This window comes from Hordeum vulgare, chromosome 3H (assembly GCF_904849725.1).
Source record: "Hordeum vulgare subsp. vulgare chromosome 3H, MorexV3_pseudomolecules_assembly, whole genome shotgun sequence".
Classification (NCBI taxonomy): Eukaryota; Viridiplantae; Streptophyta; class Magnoliopsida; order Poales; family Poaceae; genus Hordeum; species Hordeum vulgare.
In genome coordinates, this window is record NC_058520.1 from 512,805,259 (window position 1) to 512,827,670 (window position 22,412).

A 22,412-nucleotide genomic window follows, 5' to 3' on the forward strand; every position below is an offset into this window, starting at 1 on the left:
TGCCGCAAAATAGTTTCATACTTTTTATAGGTAAATTAAGCATTAGCGTGCGTACAGTTGTATCGGTGGTCGATAGAACTTGGGAGAATATTAATTCTACCTTTAGCTCCTCGTTGGGTTCGACACTCTTACTTATTGAAAAATGCTACAAACAATCCCCTGCACTTGTGGGTTATCAGTGCTCAAAAATAATATAAATCAACAAGTGAATTCATTAAAAGCATCCTAGAAGGATAATATAATAGCATGGAACAATAAAAATTATAGATACATTGGAGATGTATGAGGTAACGGTAATATCATTGGAGAATATGTCATTCAAGAATTCTTTGACTGTGCGGGAGTCATACCCATCATTCTGGAGTCTATCCTTGATATGAAAAGTTGCTATGATGATGCTATTGTTATGCTTACAATTAATTTAGAAAGGCCATTTGTGCATATGCATTCCTTTGTGCAAAAGATCTTTCTAGGGCTCCCTAGCATTCAAGATCCTAAAATTAAGAAAACTTCTACCATTATCCTTATGCATGAATTTGGTTACATAATCTCTGAAGCTAGGGAAATCTTTTTATTTTATAAAATAAACTTTTAATATACCCATATAGAGGAGATCCTCTGCGATAATGACACAATGTGTAGGTTTGAATCTAATGACTATGAAGGTTTTGATAAAAATATGAGAAGAAGATTTCCACATGAAGAGTTGATTAAAACTTATATTTAAATACTTGTGATAAACTTGAATGGATTTCCAAAGGAATCAATGTAGGATTTCGAGAGGATTGGCAAGAAAATAAATAACCTATTGATGATCAAGTTCGTATCTTATATGAGGACACTTATTGTGATGATCCTAAATATGATATTATGGACGTTAAGATTACCAATCTTAGCCCTTTCAAAAAATTAAGTTCACCCACTAGATAAAAGGGATTGATGAAGAAGATATATTAGGGAAATACCTAAAAGTGTTATACCTAAATGATTCTAAGAAGGATGACTACACTTGATACTATGCATTATGTCTAGCTAGGGGCATAAAACATTAGCGCTTGTTGGGAGGCAACCCAGTAGTTATCTTAAATTTTTTATTTTACTTTATATTTTGGTGAGTTGACATGATTATTGCTACTATAATGATTTTGTTTTTATGTTTAATAAGTGTTTGTGCGAAGTAAATCCTTTGGAATAATTTGGAATTATAGAAGTATGGTTTTAGTACTAATCATACAAACTGTTTTGTTTTAGAGAGATTCTCTTTTTTGCTTGGATAGTTTGCTTCTTTTGATGATGTTATGGATTATACCGGGGGGTACAAGTCAGGGAGAAGCTAGAATACGGTACCTTATGCAATAATTATATATGATCAATTTACAACATTACCTAAACTTTATGATTTTCCTATTATACTAACGGGTCTCATGAGGTTTCTGTTGAGTTTTGTGTGCTAAAGTTTTCAAGTTTTTGGCAAGACGGTGATGGATGAAGGAATAAGGAATGGCAAAACCCTAAGACTGGGGATGACCAAGGCATACCAAGGTAATATTCAAGGAAGACCCAAACGTCTAAGCTTTGGGATGCCCCGAAAGGCATTTGCTGTTTCGTCTCCATTCTATCGGTATGTCATTTGGAACTATATTTTGTTCATCACATGATATGAATTTTGCTTGGAGCGTCATGTACTATAGTTTTATTTATTTTTAGTTTGCTATAATCATTGTTTATTGTACACAGATATTTTAGAGATACACATGTTCATCATGATTTGTTAGAATACTCTATATGCTTAACTTATATCTTTTGAGCTAGGCAGTTGTCTAGTGCTTCGCTTATATATTTAAGAGTACGGTGGCATTCATATTTTAGAGAAATACGTGCACTCTCTTGCTTCACGTAAATATTATTGAGAATATAATAAATATTAATGGTAATATGCACATGTTATAATACTAGTCCAAAAAGCATAGGTATTCAAGGGGGTATAATAAAAACTTTCATGTAGCTCACCAAATAAGATAAGTGTGGATTAATCATATTGATGTAGTAATATGAAAGGGCATGAGTACATGATCATCTGTTAGTATAAATATCAGCATTAAAGCTTGTTATTTGTTACTCATCTAAATATTGGTTATGGCATGGTGATGATGTGTGAGTGTTCAACTGAAATCCTATCGTGTTGTTCGGGTCAGAGGCGCAATGGCTAACTCCTACTATCGTGGGAATGACCCTGATAGTAGAGGGGTAGGTGATACGTCTCCAACGTATCTATAATTTTTGATGGTTTCATGCTATTATCTTGTCAAACTTTGGATGTTTTGTATGCCTTGTATATATTTTTTGGGACTAACTTATTAACTCAGTACCAAGTGCCAGTTCCTATTTTTTCCATATTTTTGACCCCTTTCAGAGGAGATTTTGAAACGGAGTCCAAACGGAAGAAAATCCCCGAAAAGATTTTTTTGGAAACAATCTTGAAGGGGTTGACAACCCCTTTGAAGCGTTGGGTGCAAGCTTGTATGTGTTTGCGCAGGTACTCTGGACTTGACGAGACCCTACTTCTGGATCGTTACCTTGGTTCTCAAACTGAGGGAAGTACTTACTGCACCTGTGTTGCATCACCCTTTCCTCTTCAAGGGAAGAACCAACGCAAGCCGAGCCTTTGTCAACATGCCAACTTCTGGCGCTATTGTCTGTGGGATAGCAGAAAAATTTCTGGCGCTGTTGTCGGGGAGGAAGATCAAGTCAAGGACTCATCCAAGTAGGTGTCGCAAACTCATCTCTTGCATTTACTTTGTTTGCGAGTTGCCTCTCGTTTTCCTCTCCCCCACTTCACCAATTTGCCTTTTTCTTTTGCCTTTTTTTGTTTGCCTTTTTCGTTCGCCCTTTTCTCTCGCTTGCTTTCTGTTCGCTTATGTGCCATGTGCCTTCAATATGCTTGCATCTTCGCTTGCTGAAAATCTAGTGATATGGATCCTCATCCACTTGCTAATCTCTTTAAGAGATCCAATTATATTGATCCAATTGCTAGTGAGTTGAGTGCACTTGACTATCTTTATGGAGTTTTGCTTGAGATGCGTGAATCTGAAAATTGTGAGGAAGAAATTTATAAAGTGATTGACGAGGGCTCCTTGGATGAAAAGCATGATTGCAAAGGTTTCACTATAAATTCTATTAGTGACAATCATGCTAAAAATATGCAAAACCCTAAGCTTGGGGATGCTAGTTTTGCTATGTCCACTACTTGTTGCAATGATCATGAGTGGGGCGATGATTTTTCTTATGATCTTGAAAATTTGTTTAAGCCTCATGATGAATATTATATTTGCAATATTACTGAAAGTGGGTTTGGAGAAGTCATGACTTTAGTTGATGATAATACCACTATTTTTGAAGAGCGTCAACTTTGCATGCATGTGGATCATGAAAATAATATCCCATGTGATAGTTACATTGTTGAATCCGAATATGATCCCACATGTAATTATTATGAGAGAGGAAAATATGGTGGTAGAAACTTTCATATCACTAAATCACCTCTCGTTATGTTGAGATTGCTATTGTCTCTTTCTTCTTCCTTGCATATGGCAACTATTGGTTGTCTTGACAATCTGTTTTCCTATAAAAATGCCTATGCATAGGAAGTATGTTAGACTTAGATGTGATTTTCACATGCTTTATGATGCTCTCGTTGTGCTTCAATTGCTATCTTTTATGTGAGCATCATTGAATTAACAATGCCTAGCTAAAAGGCTTTAAAGAAAAGCGTTTGTTGGGAGGCAACCCAATGAATTTATCTTTTTCTTTCTGTTTTGTTGCGTCCACACCATCATAATTCTGTTGTGATTGTGTTTTTTTTGTTTCTTTTTGTGTTGGAGCCAAGCAAAGCCTTTATGACTAGTCTTGGTAATGGTTGTTTGATCCTGCTGGAAAAAGACAGAAACTTTTTGCTCACGAGATGATTTTTAATTTTTATTCAGAAAGAGATTTTGAGCTGATTATTTTTGCTGCTGATTTATATGCTTTTTTTCCCAAGACGTCGTATACAGAAGTATACGAAGTATACAGATTGCTACAGACTGGTCTGTTTTTGACAGATTCTGTTTTTGTTGAGTTGGTTGCTTGTTTTGATGAAACTATGGTTAGTATCGGGGGGTACTAGCCATGAAAAAGTGAGACTACAGTAGCCCATCATAAATATAGATGGGATTCAAGTTTGCTACTGTACCAAAAGAAGTGGTAGTTTGTTTTCTTGTAGTAATGTTATCACAAGTTTCTGTTTAAGTTTTATGTTGTGAAGTTTTCAAGTTTTGGGTGATGCTTTCATGGACAAAGAGACAAGGAGTCGAAAGATCTCAAGCTTGGGGATGCCCAAGGCACCCCAACCCAAATTCAAGGACACCAAAAAGCCTAATCTTGGGGATGCCCCGGGAAGGCATCCCCTCTTTCGTCTTTAATCCATCGGTAACATTACTTGGAGCTATATTTTTACTCACCACATGATATGTGTTTTGCTTGGAGCGTCTTGTACCATAGGAGTCTTTTCTTTTTGTTGTGTCACAATCATCCTTGTTGCACACCTTTTTGAGAGAGAGAGACGTGCACTCATCGTGATTTTGCTAGAATGCTCATAGTGCTTCACTTATATCTTTTGAGCTAGATACTTATGCTCATAGTGCTTCACTTATATCTTTTGAGCTAGATACTTTTGCTCTAGTGCTTCACTTATATCTTTTGAGCTAGATACTTTTGCTCTTTTGCTTCACTTATATCTTTAGAGCACGACGGTGCGTGATTTGGTAGTTGGCTTATGCTATGAAAGTAGTCCCATGTGCTAGGTACCCAAAGAGGATGCAAAAACATCCATCTTCATATGCATTGAGTAGAAAGAGAAGTTTTGATTCCTCTCAATTAGTTTTCAGACATGGATTCAGTAATATTAAGAGTTATGTTAGTAGGGTGTTGTGAATCTAGAAATACTTGTGTTGAAATTAGTGATTCTCGTAGCATGCACGTATGGTGAACCGCTATGTTAGGAAGTCGGAGCATAATTGATCTATTGATTGTCATCCTTTGTGTTGAGGTCGGGATCGCGCGATGGTTTACACCTACCAACCCTTCCCCTCGAAGTATGCGTTTAGCACTTTGTTTTGATTACTAATAAAAACTTTCGCAATAAGTATGTGAGTTCTTCATGACTAATGTGAGTCCATGGTATAGATGCACTTTCACCTTCCACCATTGCTAGCCTCTCTAGTGCCGCACAATTCTCGCCGGTGCACAAACCCACCAAATTCCTTCCTCAAAACATACACCATACCTACCTACTATGGCATTTTCATAGCCATTCCGAGATATATTGCCATGCAACTCCCACCGTTCCGTCTCATGACTTGCGCCGTCACTCTCATATCACCATTGCATGATTGTAAAATAGCTAGCGAGATGTTTTCAATGTCATACGCCATGCTAGATCGTTGCACATCCCGGTACACTGCCGGAGGCATTTCCTATGGAGTCATCATCATTGTGATCTTCGAGTTGTGAGTAAATAAAAGTGTGATGATCATCATTATTAGAGCATTGTCCCATGTGAGGAAATTAAAAAAAGAGGCCAAAGAGCCCAAAAACAAAAAAAAGAAAATAAAAGAAAAGAAAAAAAGAGGCCTAAGAGCCCAAATAAAAAAAAGAGAGAAAAAAGAGAGAAGGGACAATGCTACTATCTTTTTCCACACTTGTGCTTCATGTTAGCACCTTGTTCTTCATGATCGAGAGCTTCTTGCTTTGTCACTACCATATGCTAGTAGGAATCTTCCTTATATAGCTTGGCTTGTATATTCCAATGACGGGCTTCCTCAAAATTACCCTAGGTCTTCGTGAGCAAGCAAGTTGGATGCACACCCACTAGTTTTCATTTTAAGCTTTCACATACTTATAGCTCTAGTGCATCTCTTGTATGTCAATCCCTACTCATTCACATTGATATCTATTAATGGGCATCTCCAGAGCCTATTGATATGACGAGTGAGTGTGACCATCTCCTCCTTTTTGTCTCACAACCACCACCACACTCTATTCCACCTATAGTTCTATATCCATGGCTCGCGCTCATGTATTGCGTGATAGTTATAAAAAGTTTGAGAAAGTAAGAGTGCGAAAACAATTAATTGGCCAATTCCAGGGTTGTGCATGATTTACATTAGTTGTGTGAGGATGATGGAGCATAGCCAGACTATATGATTTTGTAGGGATAACTTTCTTTGGCCTTGTTATTTTGAAAGTTCATGATTACTTTGCTAGTTTGCTTGAAGTATTACTGTTTTCACGTCAATAGCAAACTATTGTTTTGAATCTTACGGATCTGAACATTCATGTCACGTGAAATAAGTTGCAAAGGACAACTATGCTAGGTAGCATTCCACATCAAAAATTCACTCTTTATCACTTCCCTACTCGAGGACGAGCAGGAGTTAAGCTTGGGGATGCTTGATACGTCTCCAACGTATCTATAATTTTTGATGGCTTCATGCTATTATCTTGTCAAACTTTGGATGTTTTGTATGCCTTATATATATTTTTGGGACTAACTTATTAACTCAGTGCCAAGTGCCAGTTCCTGTTTTTTCCATGTTTTTACCCTTTTCAGAGGAGATTTTGAAACGGAGTCCAAACGGAAGAAAATCCCCGAAAAGATTTTTTTTGGAACGGAAGAAGATCGGGGAACTTGGGAGCCAAGCCAGAAGAGCCCTAGGGGCCCCAAACGCCACCACCCTGCGGCCAGGGCGGGCGCGCCGTCCTGGCTTGTGGGCCCCCTGGAGGTCCCCTGACCTAGATCTTTCGCCTATATAATCCCAAAAATTCCAGAAAAAATTCAGGAGATCATCGCAATCACTTTTCCGCCGCCGCAAGCTTCTCTCTCCGCAAGATCCCATCTGGGGCACGTCCTGGTGCCCTGCCGGAGGGGGATTCGGACACGGAGGGCTTCTCCATCAACACCATGACCTCTCCGATGATGCGTGAGTAGTTCACCATAAACCTACGGGTCCATAGCTAGTAACTAGATGGCTTCTTCTCTCTCTTGGATCTTCAATACAAAATTCTCCATGATCTTCATGGATATCTATCTGATGTAATCTTCTTTTGCGGTGTGTTTGTCGAGATCCGATGAATTGTGGATTTATGATCAGATTATCTATGAATCTTATTTGAGTTTCTTCTGATCTCTCTTATGCATGATTTCATATCCTTGTAATTCTCTTCGAGTTGTGGGTTTTGTCTGGCGAACTAGATCTATGATTCTTACAATGGGAGAAGTGCTTGGTTTTGGATTCATACCGTGCGGTGACCTCACCCAGTGATAGAAGGGGTAGAGAGGCACGTATCATGTTGTTGCCATCAATGGTAAAAAGATGGGGGTTTCATCATTGGTTTGAGATTATCCATCTACATCATGTCATCTTGGTTAAAGTGTTACTCTATTCGTCATGAACTCAATACACTAGATGCATGCTGGGTAGCGGTCGATGTGTGGAGTAATAGTAGTAGATGCAGAAAGTATCGGTCTACTTGTCTCGGACGTGATGCCTATATGTATGATCATTGCCTTAGATATCGTCAAGACTTTGCGCGGTTCTATCAATTGCTCGTCAGTAATTTGTTCACCCCCCATAATACTTGCTATTTTGAGAGAAGCCTCTAGTGAACACTATGGCCCCCAGGGTCTACTCCGCACCATATTTTCAGCCTTACACGTTTTACTTCGTTGCACTTTCCGCCTTCAGATCTCACTTTGCAAACAATATTGAAGGGATTGAAAACCCCTTTGAAGCGTTGGGTGCAAGCTTGTTTGTGTTTGCGCAGGTACTCTGGACTTGACGAGACCCTCCTTCTGGATCGATACCTTGGTTCTCAAACTGAGGGAAATACTTACTGCTCCTGTGCTGCATCACCCTTTTCTCTTCAAGGTAAGAACCAACGCAAGCCCAGCCTGTGTCAACGTGTCAACCTCTGGCGCTATTGTCTGTGGGATAGCAGTAGGGTACGAATGGAGAGGGCAGAGTCCTAGCTACGGCAAGCTTGTACACTCTGGATTTGAGCATGAAAGTTGATCCGAGTGACCAACAGGATCTTTTGACATGACAAATCGCTTTGTCAGACCCGGATTTTGTGGGATTCAAAATTTTGGTAAGCGTGCTTTGCGCGGTGATGACGCAACTGCAAGGGCAAGTGGGAGAACGACGCCTCGATTATCATGCCGCCCTTATCGCCACGTATCGCGCCACCCCTATTATCGTCATAGACATAGATCCGGCGGGCCCATAGGTCAGTGACTCACTCGGGCGCTTATAAATTTGACGGCGCTAGGGTTGGAGCAGTGTTTTGTCCTCAATTACTATTTGCTTCTCTTCCTCCTCCGCCTTGCTAGCACGGCTTAGATCTGCCTCAACCACCACATAGATGACTAAGGGTAATACGACCAAGCTCGAGCGTGCCAAGCGCGGCGGGAAGGCGAAGAAATCAGGCGGTCGAACCAAGCTGCCGTCGGGATGGATCCTGGGAGATTTCCTCCCATTGACGGTCCGGAAGGAGGATGTCGTCGAGATTGTTGAGCATGGGATGATACCTGATAAGTTATGGCTGCTACCTGAGGGGGAGATCGAGCCGGAGCCACGAGAAGGGGAACGGGCCCTCCTACTAACTCACATTGAGCGAGGTTTCTCCTTACCCCCTCACCCTTTTTTCCGCGGTCTTATGAATTTCTTTGGTGCACAACTCCATCATTTCCCTCCGAACTCCATTGCGTATGTTGCTGCATTTGTGACTCTGTGCGAGTGCTTTTTGGGCTGCCCTCCATTGGGGGTTGTTCAAACACATCTTCAATGTGCGCTCCCAATCAGTGAAGAAGTCAAGCCGTAGTGATAGTAGAAGTAATGTAATTCAATTGTGCGGTGGTTTGGGGATTCAAAAGAGGAGTAAAAGTACTTATCCTCATATGACCTTCCCGAGTGTGTCCGGAAATGGCAATCCACTTGGTTTTACTGTAACGATATGCATCCTCCAAACATGTCGACTAGACTTCCTCCATTCTCTTTGGAGCGATCGAGTGCTCCCAGATCATTGAACATATCGAGTAAGGGGAAGGTTCAAGTAGGGATCTTGGTGGATGCGTTAGGTGTCTTGGTCCGTGGCGGAGTGACGGGGATGGATTTGCTTGAAACCTTCCTCGGTCGGTGTATTCAGCCTATTCAGGCGAGGGATCATGCCATGTGTCATTATCCGGGTCCTGCGGATACCACTCGGTCTCATCCAGAGGAGGTCTCGGAAGAGACCGTGGCACAGTGGCTGAAAAGCATCACAGGGGTCTGCGATCCTCTGGGAGCTAAGCAAATCATATGCTTCTTTGTTGATAACAAGCCAACAAATCAGGTGAGTCGCATTTTTGCTTAATATCTTCATGTTAATGTTGAGTGGTCGGATCCTTCGTTGATTGACTTTGCAGTTTGAATCTTGCAGGAGTGGACGAACATGCACTCGCCTGTGCCGAATGGAGAGTATATTGACGCTGGCGAGGAGAGTGCGAGTGACAGTGTGGATAGCGAGTATGCCGAAGACAATGAAGACACTTAAGGTGATTCAAAGGAGAGTGAAGAGGAAGTCCAATCTCCTCCTCGTGGCAAACCTCGATCCAAGCAAAGTCATGACCCGGCAACCGTCCCAAGAAGGACCGTGGCGTCAAGCACTCGGAGTACTTAACAGGTTAGGGGAGGGTCCACTGAATCGATGGAGAAGCGCAAAGCAGTCTAAGCCTGTAGTCCCGACGCATCGGATGAGAATCCTTGTTCCGGTCGCCACGACGTGAGTGCTCATTTTATTTCCTTTGATCCGAGTGTAATTTCATACTTCTTTTGACCGAATGGAACTTTTCTTTTTCAGAGCCGCTACCTCGGTGATGTCGCTCCTGGGGGATGAAGAAGATCACATGGACGTGGACACCGAGGACGTGACCACTTCTCAAAGCGGTATGACAAGTTTTTATTCTGATCTGTTTTCTATATATGATTCGTCGATTAGACTGACTGACATTATCGAACGACACCTTCAGACGTTATCCAGTTGGACGATGAAGCTACTGAGTTGGTTGTAATTGTGCCTGAAGCGCCAGCACCGACTGCTCCTCCAATCGGTTCGATTGTTGTGACTGTGGCGGCGACTGAATCTCTTCTGGTAACTGTTGTTACTTCTGCTGCGATGCCGAAAGACAAAACTGTATCGAGTCCATGAAGACAAAACTGGAGCTTCGAAGGAGGCCATGATCCAGGCTGAACAGATGATGCAACGGACAAAGGAGGCGTATGAAGCGAGCAAGTTGGCGTTCGATGCCAGCTCGGCACTTCGAGCTAATGTCCGAGTAAGTGTGATTGTAAGTTGATTTTGGATTGAATCTTGTCCATCTTGACTTTAGACCCAGTGGGTGGTTTCTTGAGCCGCAAGGTTGTTTGTTTTGGTCCAGTGGGGGCACGCTGAGTGAAACCACTAGGTGTAGCCCCCGAGGCCGCTGTCGACTATCATTGACATCGGCATGTGTCTTTGATTGTTTTTGATAACTGATGACACTCGAGAAGGCGGACCTGGTCGAGTGAAAATATGTCCAATGGGGGCATGCTAAGTGCACCCACTGGGTGTAGTCCTCAAGACCGTTGTCGAGTGCTTGCATCGGCAGGGGTCTGATTGAAAGACACACTCTTTTTTTTACTCGGACAGGGCGTACCTCGCCGAGTGGTTTTGAATCCAATGGGGGCACGCTAAGTGCACCCACTTGGTGTAGTCCCCGAGACTATTGTCGTTCGTTCACGAAGGCAATAGTCTTAAGAACTTGGACTCGGTGTCCTCTTTCGTACTCGGAGTACTTTTGAACTTAGTCGACTGAGCTGCGCTTCGCCACTCAGGAGTGGAAAAATATTAGTGTCGACTGAAGTATTTTTGTTGATTTCAAAAAACCTGCGAGCTGGGAACCAAGTATGTCGACTTGGAGAAAGTAAAGAATCAACTTCAGCTGAATCTGGAAGTGATGACCAATGACATGGAGATTTTGAGGAAAGCGCTCGAGTACAAAGACAAAGAACTTGCCAAGGCTAAAGAGAGATCTGAGGCTGCAGAGGAGAAGCTCGCAATAGCCAAAAGCTTGAAGAGGAAAATACCAGAATGAAGAAGGAACATTCTGAGTGTAGTAAGAAGCTTGAGCAGATGGCCAAAAGGGGGAACAGTTTGGAAAGTCATCTAGGAGACTTCGTGAGTAAAATGCTCAGCATGCTCACCGGTAAGTTTCTTCATCGAGTGAATTTCCTCAAATTCTGCCGAATGGATTGCGCCTGACTTTTCATTTTTCCTTCACACAGAATACTGCCAGGATTTTGAAAAGGAGACCAAAGAGGTGGAGCCAAATCTGAATCCCACCAAATCACTCTTTGTAGATGTTGTGGCTATGAATATGTTCCGCCTCAATGCTTGTCTTTTGAAGGTCCAAGGATATGTCGCCCGACTGAGATCCGCGCTGGAGAGCATCAACTAGGAGCTATGGCCGGAGGACGCCCTCGAGACTGATGTGGAGTCAATGATGAGCCGCTTGGATCAAATTCCTAGTATTGTGCAAGCATGGAAGAAGTCTGCTACGCGGCGCGGAGCCGATGTGACTCTTCCGCTTGTTTTTCCTTCACACAGAATACTGCGAGGTAGAGTCCACTGCATAGAAGCTAAGGAAGACAACTTGAAGGCGCTCCAGGTGGCCAACACGAAGAAACTTCACTTTGAGGACTTCATGGAAACTTTCATCGACGCGGCCACTCGCATTGCTCACGGTATTGATCTGGACACCTTCATCGAGCCTGCGAGACCTGGTGAGCCTTGAAACAAACTTTGATTGCAATCCAAACTTTTATCCGCCTCGGTATGCCGAGTGTTTATGTAACCGTTAAAACTTCGCTCTGGTGTTAACCCGAATACTTTCTTCCGCGCAGACAACTTTAATATGTGTTGAATATCTTTGAATTTATCCGCACTTGGCTCAGTTTGATTGATTTTGGAATGATCTTTCCACTTGGAAAAGTTGTTTACTTAAGCAAAGACTAGTCCGCAGTAAGTCCCCGAGCGAATAGGTTGAAGGATTGTTCGTCACTCGGAGAGATTTCGAACTTAGGCAAAGGCATGTTCCCATCTAAGTCCCTGAGTGAGAGGATTGCTCGTCACTCAGAGTTCGTTTGAACTTAGGCGAAAACTAGTTCACAGCTAAGTATCCTAGTGAATAGATTGCTATCCACTCGGAGAGGTTTTTAACTTAGGTGAAAGCTTGTTCATAGCTAAGCCCCCGAGTGAGAGGATTGCTCGCAACTCGGACTATGTTTGAACTTAGACGAAAACCGGTTCGCAACTAAGTATCCAAGTGATAGATTACTATCCACTTTGAGAGATTTTTAACTTAGGCGAAAGCTTTTTCGCAGCTAAGCCCCCAAGTGACAGGATTGCTCATCACTCGGAGAACGTTCGAACTTAGGCGAAGACTAGGCCGCAACTAAGTATCCAAGTGAATGGATTACTATACGCTCGGAGAGATTGTTATCCAGTCAGAGAGATCTTTAACTGAGGTGAAAGCATGTTCACGGCTAAGCCCCCGAGTGAGAGGATTGCTCTTCACTCGGAGAATGTTTGAACTTAGATGAAGACTGGTTCACAACTAAGTATCCGAGTGAATGGATTACTATCCACTCCGAGAGATTTTTAACTTACGCAAAAGCATGTTCGCAGCTAAGCCCCTGAGTGAGAGGATCGCCTGCCACTCGGAGAACATTTTGAACTTAGGCGAAGACTGGTTCGCAGCTAAGCCCCTGAGTGAGAGAATTTCTCGTCACTTGGAGAACATTTTGAACTTAGGCGAAGACTGGTTCGCAGTTAAGCCCCCGAGTGAGAGGATTGCTCGTCACTCGAAGAACATTTTGAACTAAGGTGAAGACTGGTTCGTAGCTAAGCCCCCGGGTGAAAGGATTGCACGTCACTCGGAGAATGCTTTGGATATGAAATTGTACGATGAGAATCGACATGAACTGCAAGGGTCATAACTTTAGCAAGTAATCATTGTTTAGGAAACTCTTATTACTTCAAATGACTCAGTCATCAAGTGTAGAAACGTTGGAGCAAATCTGCATTCCAAGCATGCGGTTCGTTGACTCTCTTCTTGAGGTTGTAAAGATGGTAGGCTCAATTGTTCAACACCTTGGTGACAACGAAAGGTCCTTCCAACGTAGGGCGAGCTTGTGAGGCCGCTGCTGGTCGACTTGGAGCACCAGATCGCCTTCGTGAAACGCCCAACTCCTGACATGCCTCGCGTGGAAGCGACATAGATCTTGTTGGTATACTGTCGGCCGAATCAGGGCCAGTTCGTGCTGTTATTTTAGGAGGTCCATTCCGTCTTGCCGCGCCTTCTCAGCTTCAGCTTCAGAATAGAGATCCACCCAGGGGGAATTGTGCAGAAGATCAATCGGCAAGACAACTTCCGCTCCATACACCAAGAAGAAAGTTGTGCATCATGTTGACCGGTTTCGAGTTGTCCTCAGGCCCCACAGAACATACGGTAGTTAAGAAACCCAAGCTCCAACTGCATGTTCGAGGCCTTGCATCAGTCAAGGCTTCAATTATTGAAGGATAAGACCATTCGCTTGCTCAGCTTGACCGTTAGTTTGGGGGTGCGACGGACGAATAATCCACCCGAGTGCCTTGAGCAGAGCAGAAACGTGTGAACTCTTCCGAGTCGAAGTTCAAACCATTTTCTCTGATGATGTTGTGGGGGATTCAATACCGGAATGCTATTTCTTTCATGAACTTGATGGCATTGTTTGAGTACAGCTTCTTGATGGGTTTGGCTTCAATCGACTTAGTGAACTTGTCGACTGCTACAAGTAGGTGTGTGAATCCACTTTGTCCTGTTTGGAAAGGACCGACCATATCCAATCCCCAAACAGCAAACGGCCAGACGAGTGGGATAGTCCTCAAGGCAGCCACAGGACTATGATATTGATTAGAGTAGAACTGACAACCTTCAGAGTGATCAACGATGTCTTTAGCCATCTCATTAGCACACGGCCAAAAGAAACCGGCTCGGAATGCTTTGGAAACAATGGTCCGATAGGACGCATGATGACCACAGGCCCCCGAGTGGATTTCCTCCAAGATTAGTTGGCCCTCCTCGGGGGAGATGCATCGTTGAGCCACACCAGTAATGCTTTCTCTGTAGAGCTGATCACCCATCACGGTAAAAGCTTTTGATCGACGAACAACCTGTCGAGCTTCAGCTTCATCTTCTGGGAGTTCTCGCCTCAATATGTATGCAATGTACGGTACGGTCCAATCGGGCATGATCGCTAGAATCTCCATGACTAGATCAACAACTACTGGAACATCAATCTCAGTTGGGTTGGAGGCGTTTATTGCTTGTGGGGGCTCTTCAGTGAAAGGATCCTCTTGCACTGAAGGAGTATGTAAGTGTTCCAGGAACACATTGCTGGGCACAGGCTTCCGAGTGGAACCAATTTTGGCTAGGTTGTTAGTCGCTTGATTTTTCAGTCGGGGTATATGATGGAGTTCCACGCCCTCGAACTTCTTCTCAAGCTTCCTTACTGCATGGCAGTACTGAGTCATAGCAGGGTTTCGTATGTCCCACTCCTTCATCACTTGATTAACCACCAAATATGAGTCGCCTTATACCATCAGGCATCAGATGCCGAGTGAGATGGCCATACGCAACCCGTAGAGAAGTGCTTCATATTCAGCTTCGTTGTTGGAGGAATCAAAGTGAATCTGGAGAACACAGCTGAGATTATCACCCTTCAGAGACACCAGAACCACCCCGGCACCAGACCCATTCAACATTTTTGAACCGTCAAAGAACATGGTCTAGTGCACCGAGTCAACTTGAGCTGGTTGCTCTTGTTCCACCCACTCGGCAATGAAATCTGCCAATGCTTGAGACTTGATGGCTTATTTGCTTCAAACTTGATGTAAAGGTATAATAATTCTATGGCCCATTTGGCCACTCGACCAGATGCATCTCGATTGTTGAGGATCTCAGACAAGGGAGCATCACTGACAACTAAAACCGAGTGGTCTTGAAAGTAGTGTGCCACCTTCTTCGCTGATAAATATATTTCGTATAGGAGCTTCTGGTAATGGGGGTACCTTTGCTTGGAAGGGGTCAGCACTTCTGAAATGTAGTAGATTGGGCGCTGAACTTTGTAAGCTTTGCCATCTTCTTCTCGTTCGACAGTAAGAACTGGGTTGACCACTTGGTTTGTTGCTACGATGTATAAGAGCAGGGGTTCTTTGCTGAATGGAGCAACTAGCACCGACTGGGTGGAAAGGAGGGCTTTTAGCTCGACGAATGTTGCTTCTGCCTCGGGAGTCCACTCGAATGTATCAGACTTTTTCATGAGTCGGTACAAAGGCAGTGCCTTCTCCCCAAGGCGAGATATAAACCTGCTCAACGCCGCTAGGCAACCTGTTAGCTTCTGGACATCGTGCACACGCTCAGGGCTTTTCATTCGTATGATGGCACCGACCTTCTCGGGGTTGACGTCGAACCCTCGTTCGGAAACGAGAAAACCGAGTAACTTGCTGCCAGGAACTCCAAATGTGCACTTTGCCGGATTCAGCTTGATATCAAATTTTCTCAGGCTGGCGAATGTTTCCGCCAAGTTAGTGAGTAGGTCGGAACCTTTGTGGGACTTGACAACAATATCATCCATGTATGCCTCAATACTCCGACTGATTTGCGGAAGCAAGCACTTCTAGATCATGCACATGAATGTAGCGCCAGCATTCTTCAAACCAAAAGGCTTGGTGATGTAGAAGAAACACCCGAATGGGGTGATGAAGGCTGTTTTTATTTCATCTGGACCAAACAAACGGATCTGATGGTAGCCAGAATATGCATCAAGGAAGGATAAACACTCGCACCACGTAGTCGAGTTGACAATCTGGTTGATGCGGGGAAGAGGAAAATGGTCTTTCGGGCAGACCCGATTGAGATGCTTAAAATCTATGCACATACGAAGAGACTTGTCCTTCTTGGGGAGCATGACGACATTCGCGAGCCACTGGGAGTGGTAGACCTCGCAGATGAACTTCGCCTCCAAGAGAGGAGCCACTGATGACCCACAAGTATAGGGGATCTATCGATAAGTCAGAATGTCGAACCCAACGAGGAGAAGAAGGAACCGACAAGTGGTTTTCAGCAAGGTATTCTCTGCAAGAACTGAAATTATCAGTAACAGATAGTTGTGTGATAAGATGATTTGTAGCAAGTAGCAAGTAGCAAGTAGCAATAGTAACAAAGGTGCAGCAAAGTGGCCCAATCCCTTTTGTAGCAAGGGACAAGCCTGGACAAACTCTTATAGGAGGTAAAGCGCTCCCGAGGACACATGGGGATTTCTGTCAAGCTAGTTTTCATCAAGTTCACATGATTTGCGTTCGCTACTTTGATAGTTTGATATGTGTGTGGGCCGGTGTTTGGGTGCTGCCCTTACTTGGACAAACATCCCACTTATGATTAACCCCTCTCGCAAGTATCCGCAACTATGAAAGAAGAATTAAGACAAGTCTAACCATAGCATTAAACTAGTGGACCCAAATCAACCCCTTACGAAGCAACGCATAAGCTAGGGTTTAAGCTTCTGTCACTGTAGCAACCCATCATCTACTCATTACTTCCCAATGCATTCCTCTAGGCCCAAATAATGGTGAAGTGTTATGTCGTCGACGTTCACATAACACCACTAGAGGAAAAACAACATACAACGCATCAAAATATCGAACGAATAACAAATTCACATGACTACTAATAGCAAGACTTATCCCATGTACTCAGGAACAAAAGTGACTACTCACAAAGCATAATTACATTCATGATCAGAGAGGTTACGAATAGCATCAAAGATCTGAACATATAATCTTCCGCCGAGTAATCCAACTAGCATCAACTACAAAGAGTAATTAACACTACTAGCAACCTTACAAGTACCAATCGGAGTCGCGAGATGGAGATTGGTTACAAGAGATGAACTAGGATTTGGAGATGAGATGGTGCTGATGAAGATGTTGATGGAGATGAGTCCCCTCCGATGAGAGGAGTGTTGCTGATGACGATGGCGATGATTTCCCCTCCGGGAGGGAAATTTCCCCGACGGGACAGCCTTGACGGAGCTCTAGATTGGTTCTGCTCAAGTTCCGCCTCGTGGCGGCGGCGGCTCCTCCCGAAAGCTTCCTTCTGATTTTTTCTGAAACGAAACCCTTCATATAGCAAAAGATGAGCGTTGGAGGGGCAACAAGGGGCCCACAAGCCACCCAGGGCCGACCAGGGGGGTAGGTCGGGCCTGGCAGGCTTGTGGCCTCCTCGTGGCGCCCCTCTGGTACTTCTTCCACCCAGTATTTTTCATAAAATCCAAAATAATTCCCCGTTGATTTTCACGGCTTTTGGAGTTGCGCAGAATAGGTATCTCAAACTTGCTCCCTTTTCAGACCAGAATTCCATCTACCGGCATTCTCCCTCTTCATGTAAACCTTATAAAGAGAGAAAAGGCATAAGTATTGTACCGTGAAGTGTAATAACAGCCCATATAGCGATAAATAACAACATAAAATCATGATGCAAAATGGACGTATCATCCACCTCCTCGACGATTGTTTTTCTCTTTTCCGTCACGGACCGACGCAAATGATCTTTGATGGGCTTCGCCTTGGGGTTAACCCTCAGTTGGTGCTCAGCCAGTTCCCTGGGTACACCTGGCATGTCAACAGGCTTCCATGTGAAGATGTCCGAGTTCTCACGGAGGAACTGGATGAGCTCGGCTTCCTATTTGCTGTTGAGTGTTGTTGATATGTTGGTCGAAGCAGCATTAGGGTCCGTCGGGTGGATGTTCACTTTCTTCACATCTCGTGCCGACTGAAAAAGCAGATTCGGAAGCGGGCTTCTTGGAGCGCATCAGGTCGGCAGGATCAGTGTTCTTCCCGTATTCTTCGAGTTCGACCACAGTCATCTTTTGATCGGCAATCTTGGAGCCCTGCTGCAAGCACTCTTCCGCTCTTTGTCGATTCCCTGCGACTATGATCACACCCTTGGGCCCAGGCATTTTCATCTTGAGATAAACATAGCATGGTCGGGCCATGAAACGGGCATAGGCTTGGTGACCAAGTATGGCTTGGTATGCACTCTAAAAGTCTACCACTTCGAATGTGAGCTTCTCTTGCGAAAAAAATTGTCGGAGCCGAAAATGACGTCCAACGCAATCTGACTGAGTGACTTGGCCTTCTTGCCTGGAATGACTCCATGGAACTGCATGTTGCTCTCGCTCAGTCGGGACATCGGAATTCCCATCCCTTTGAGAGTATCCGCGTACAGAATGTTCAATCCACTTCCACCATCCATCAGAACCTTGCGGAGCCAAATGCCTCCCACAACAGGATTAACCACCAAAGCCTGTCGACCGGGAGTAGCGACATGAGGGGGTGATCCGGCTGATCAAATGTGATGGGGGTCTGTGACCATTTGAGATAATTGGGGGTAGTGGGAACTGTCATGTTGACTTCTTTGTTAATGAATTTAAGACGACTCTTGCTTTCTATGTTAGCAAAAATCATCAAGGTTCCCTGAACCTCTGGAAAATCATAATTATGTTCTTCATCTTCCTTTTCAGGGGCTTCTCACTCGACGGATCTTCCTTGAATCCTTGAATCAACAGTCTACACTGCCGATTGGTATGCTTGGGCAATATCGAATTGCCCTCTTCATCTTTCTTCGTGTGGATTACACACGGTTGATCTAGGACGTCAGTCCCCGATTGCTTCTTTGACTTCTTGGGGGGAAATTGTCCTTTAGACTTCCCCTTGAACTTTCCTTTCGCTGCCAGAGCACCCGCTTCTACCTGAGTGGAACCTTCAACCTTGCATTTTTGCTTCCGATTGGGATCCCCGCCTCCTGCATCATTGTCGAGTGCTTTCCCTTTACCGTTGCGGAGGCGGTCCTCTTCTTCGCCATTGGTGTAACGGGAAACAATCTCTATCATCTTACTCATCAACATGTCGCATGTTCGACCGAACTTCAGATACAACTCTGTGCACCTAACGCCTGCCTTGAAGGCGCAGACTGCATGGTGCTCAGTGACGTTTTCCACTGTGTGGTGGAGAGTGGTCCACAACTGGATGTAGTTGTGCAGAGTTTCACTCGGCTTCTCCATGCAGTGTTGCAACTCAGTCAGACCAGCAGGGCATTTGCACGTGCCCTCGAAGGTTTTGATGAACACTCAGGACAAGTCCTCCGAGCAATAGATGCTAGAAGGAGCCAACTGATTCAGCCTCGTGCAGGCCAGACCATCCAACATCAAGGGTAAATGTGATAGCCTCGCTTATTAGGGGGGATAGACTACTCATATCAATAAGGAATTCCTTCTTTCTGGGAGCCCATTAGAACAGAACTCTCAGGTTAAGCATGCTCAGCTAGGAGTAGTTCTAGGATGGGTGACCGACCGGGAAGTTGATCCCGGGTGCGCATGAGTGAGGACAAAGTGCGAAGAAAAGACTAGTATTGATATGTCGGGTAGTCTAGATCCCGCCAGGAGTAACGACCGCCGGCGGGTGTGTCCGGGGCGTTACAAGTTTGGTATCAGAGCCGACCCTCGCGGTTACACCCGCCAGGAGTAACGACCGCCGGTGGGTGTGTCCGGGGCGTTACAAGTTTGGTATCAGAGCCGACCCTCGCGGTTACACGGATGTTTGCGAATAGGTGCGCAGTCATATTGTTCATGACGTTTGTGACCCGTCATGGCACACGGCATGGTACATGTACTAGACTGGATGTACAGACGTTTGTGCCAAGAGGGAACGTTCTTGTGACCCGACGACGACGTCGGTTCCTCTGAGTGGTGGTGTATGTGATAGCCTGGCTTATTAGGGATGATAGACTACTCATATCAATAAGGAATTCCTTCTTTTCCGGGAGCCCATTCAAACATAACTCCCAGGTTAAGCGTGCTCAGCTTGGAGTAGTTCTAGGATGGATGACCGACCGGGAAGTTGATCCTGGGCGCGCATGAGTGAGGACAAAGTGCGCAGAAAAGACTAGTATTGATATGTGGGGCAGTCTAGATCCCGCCAGGAGTAACAACCGCTGGCAGGTGTGTCCGGGGCGTTACAGTAAATGCTTCATTGCCTCCACCAATCTGGACCGCCACTCGGTATTCATCCAAACATGTTTCACGCTTTGATTCTCCGGTAAACTTGCTTATTATAGCCACCAACCTGAAGTTGGGGGGAATATCAGCAGAACGAATCGCTCTGCTGAAGCACTCGGGACCACAGACAACGGTGCCACTTCTACTCGGACAATCTCTGTTGGGGCTATTACCCGCCGTATGACCCTCCCTAGGAGGCCGGGTCAGGTTAATGGTGACTCCACGTTCATGTTCAAAGATGGGCCTAGACCCAGGATGCGTAAGGCGCAAGATGTTCTCCAGCAAAAGTCGGGCACAGCCCAAGACACGAAGATGGCGATTCAAGGCCCAAGAAGAGGAAGACTCGCTGGTAGTTTCCTTGCTTGAGAGGCATCGCAGTTTAGAAACATACCAGGTCATGAACCATAATGTGTCCCGACTCTTGTAAACCTAGGGCATCGACCTGTATATAAAGACGAGTCTCTAGAGGTGATAGACTTAAGTTACAATCAATCGAGAGCTAAGTCAGGCAAATATGCACCCTTGTAATCGATTCCACCATCAATATACACAAAGCAGGACGTAGGCTTTTGCCTCCATCGGAGGGGCTGAACCTGGGTAAACCAGACTATCGCTTCCGCTTAACCCCTTTGAGTCGCCACCAAGGTGTGATGGCTCCATCACTAAGTCTGTTCACGAAGACATCTGTTGTGACAAAACCACGACAATCTCTGTTATAACCATCTATGTGGGCTCGGCCCCTGTTAATCCACTTCTGGGCAAGGTAATTCCTCGCATCATATCCAGGTTCGCACTCGTGACCATCCGGGCGCCTGTCATCATAGTGTCGGGGCACATACGATCCACTCCGTGGAGGAGAATGCACTCGGTGGCGTTCATCACGGTGATATCGAGGAGGGAACTGGTTCCGCCCCTGATCTCTGAACCGATCATCACATTACTCCCCACCTCTACGACGATGTGGAGACCCTGGACTATACACTGATCGAACTGTATCTGCTCCGGGTGAATTATTGTGCAATGTGTTATTCGACTCACAGACAACCGAATTTTGCTATTGCGCAGCCTGCAACAACATACGGATCTGCTGCAAACATCTACCTGCCTCTGAATCTGACAGCTGGAGTGAATCTGCTATCCTTGCTGCCGCTGCTACGTTCAGGACTCGTGTGCGAAATACCTCGACATTGTTTGGAGGTCCATCCGGGAAAAGCTGCTGCTAACACCGACTAGAAGTTGGAGGGTGCTCGCGAGTGTGATCACGCGATGACGGTTTAGAAACATACCGGGTCACGAACCATAATGTGACCCGGACTCTTGTAAACCTAGGGCATGGACCTGTATATAAAGGCGAGTCTCTAGGCTTGATAGCCTTAAGTTACAATCAATCGAGAGCTAGATCAGACGAATAGACACCCTTGTAATCGATTCCACCATCAATATACACAAAGCAGGACGTAGGCTTTTAGCTCCATCGGAGGGGCCGAACCTGGGTAAACCCAAATCTCCCTTCCGCTTAACCCCTTTGAGTCACCACCAAGGTGTGATGGCTCCATCACTATGTGCGTTCACGAGGACATCTGTCGTGACAAAACCACGACAGTTGGCGCCCACCGTGGGGCTAGCGCACGGTGGAGTTGAGTTCTGAAAAGGAGCCCTTCTATGGTTTGGAAGCTACGCGGTTGGTCTCATGACTAAGACTCGCCGTGGAAAGTGCTACATCGACAACTCTCACTGGCGTCGTGAGGCCGGTTCAATTGAATCTGGTTATCGGGTCCCCTTCGGCAAGATCCAGGTTTTAATTGGCAAGATTGGAGCTTCTGTGCACGAGCCGGACACCTACGTCGATATCATCGAGCCGGCTTGGTTCGCCCAACCCTCCAAACATCAGGTCAGATAGCGTCATGCCTTTGTTGGTTTTACGCAGGGGGGCAACTTGTCGGATGAACCGGTAATTGAACAAAATACCCTTGTTAACTCCGATGGCGAGTCATCCATGGGAGATACGGATTCGATCTGCCCTCTCTATGAAGGGAGGCTTGGGGGCTTACCCGAGGCGGCTATTTCAGAAGGTCCCCAAGAGTCTCATCGCCAGGTTGCCATCTACATGGCACTAGCAGCGGCGGCTCAGCCAGCTGCGAC